Genomic DNA, 2,310 nt, shown 5'->3' with positions numbered 1-2,310 from the left:
ATTCCAGTTTTTCCAGCTGTTTCAAATATCTTTTTTTAGCAAAATGATCCAGTTCAGAATTATGCTTCATGTGTACTTGTTCTTTAAGCCTGGAATAATTCCTTAATCTTTTTATGACTCTCATACCTTTAACAGTTTTTGAGATTATAGTTTTTTTGTGTCTCTTGTGTGGGGTTTTCTGCTGTCTCTTCAGGCTTAGGTTCAAGTTATACAAGTTATATAAGTCATTCAAGTGATATAGATGTGATGCTATGTTCCCATTGGATCCTATCAGGTGGCATGGGATTTCAATTTGCCCCATAACTAATGATGCTTGTTTGAGACCTTGATTAATTATTCTTTGTAATTAGTATTTTGTGGGGAAGTACTTTGAAACTGTATAAATATCACATTCCTCACCAAATTGTCACTATAGTCACCTATTTATTTATAGTTGGATGAACTCATGTTTTCCTGTTTTACTCAATGGATTATAGTTTGTTGTTACCTTTATATATGTCAATGTTCAACTCAATGGATTATGGTTTGTGGCTACCTTTATATATGTCAATGTTCAAATCGCCTATAACTTGGCAAGTAGGAGCCCATTAAAATGGTCTTCTCAATTTTTAAAAATACATCTGTGTCTGTGTCATTTTCTGACCACTTCCTTTTCTGATATAACAAAATATTCCAGGCTTACTTGTATTTTAGACCAGTCTTGGAATCAGCCATTTGTCCAAGGAAACACATTATTAACGGAGAATGTTATTTAGAACATTCTGCTAATGGAGAATGTTATTTTTTTAAGATTGTGTTTATTTATTTGACAGAGAGAGAGAGATCACAAGTAGGCAGAGCAGCAGGCAGAGATAGATGGGGAATCAGGCTCCCCACTGAGCAGATGGCCCGATGCAGGGCTCGATCCCAGGATCCTGAGATCATGACCTGAGCTGAAGGCAGAGGCTTAACCCACTGAGCCACCCAAATGCCCCTAATGGAGAATGTTATTAACAGAGAATGTTAATGGAGAATGTCATTTAGAAGCAAGACCTGGACTCCAGGTGTGCTCACTGGTACTCGGGTGTCACTGGTCCCAGGCTCTCTCAATGGACACACATATGCGTGTATGTGTGTATGCATGTATATATATGTATAAACATGTATGTATAGATCTATAGACATATGTATACACATTTAAATCTGTATTTATTTGTCTGCCTGAACCATGAATTCAGTTATCTCCAGTTCCAATCCAACATCATGCAATTCATTCTAGTTTCCTTCCTTTCCATATTTTTTTTAAAGATTTTATTTATTTGACAGAGAGAGATCACAAGTAGGCAGAGAGAGAGAGGAGGAAGCAGGATCCCTGTGGAGCAGAGAGCCAGATGCAAGGCTGAATCCCAGGACCCTGGGATCATGACCTGAGCCGAAGGCAGAGGCTTTAACCCACTGAGCCACCCAGGTGCCCCTTCCTTTCCATATTTTTAACTCCTTTCTCTGGCAATGAGTAATCTGGCTCCAATAATCAATTATTTGATCTGTATCAATCAAATTACTCAGGAAGACAAGCAAAGAGAAAAGAATCCTACATTTTTACATTTCCATTTAAAGACAGAACCTCCATCTCCCTCATGCTCAGGCTAGAAAAGTGACTACTGGCCTCTGGTTAATGCAGAGAATGTAGGGAAGGAGGCTGGTTGGCTTATGTTTTCCTCCCCTCTCACTACCTTTCCCACTCACTATCAACTGATTCTGTGGCTACTAAGGTACTAAGGTCAAAGAAGGGAAGATAAAATGATGGGGACAGAGATAAGATGGTAGTATTCTTTTTTTTTTAAGATTTTATTTATTTATCAGAGAGAGAGCAAGCACAGGCAGACAGAATGGCAGGCAGAGGTAGAGGAAGAAGCAGGCTCCCTGCCGAGCAAGGAGCCTGATGTGGGACTCGATCCGAGGATGCTGGGATCATGTCCTGAGCTGAAGGAAGCTGCTTAACCAACTGAGCCACCCAGGCGTCCCAAGATGGTAGTATTTTTTATCTCACTATGTAGCTTCACTAGCCCTGACCTGACAGATGGTTCAATATGACCCTCCAATGGATGTTTCTGAGACCGTAAAAGACTCCACAAGTGTTCCTTCCAATGGCAATTCTTAAGATGTTTCAAATACTCTTTCCTTTCAGTCACTTTCAGTATCCCCTTAACTTTAACTTCTGTGGTATCCTATCCTTAACAAAAATCTCAATGCTGGGGTCTTTTTACACTTTTGCAGACGTTCTCTTGAAAAAAATGCAGAATATTCCATCTCTTCACTTTTTTCCTGGGG

The sequence above is a fragment of the Mustela putorius genome, unplaced genomic scaffold (assembly GCF_011764305.1).
Source record: "Mustela putorius furo isolate JIRA1106 unplaced genomic scaffold, ASM1176430v1.1 tig00537255_pilon_pilon_pilon, whole genome shotgun sequence".
Classification (NCBI taxonomy): Eukaryota; Metazoa; Chordata; class Mammalia; order Carnivora; family Mustelidae; genus Mustela; species Mustela putorius.
This window is presented reverse-complemented; position numbering follows the sequence as displayed.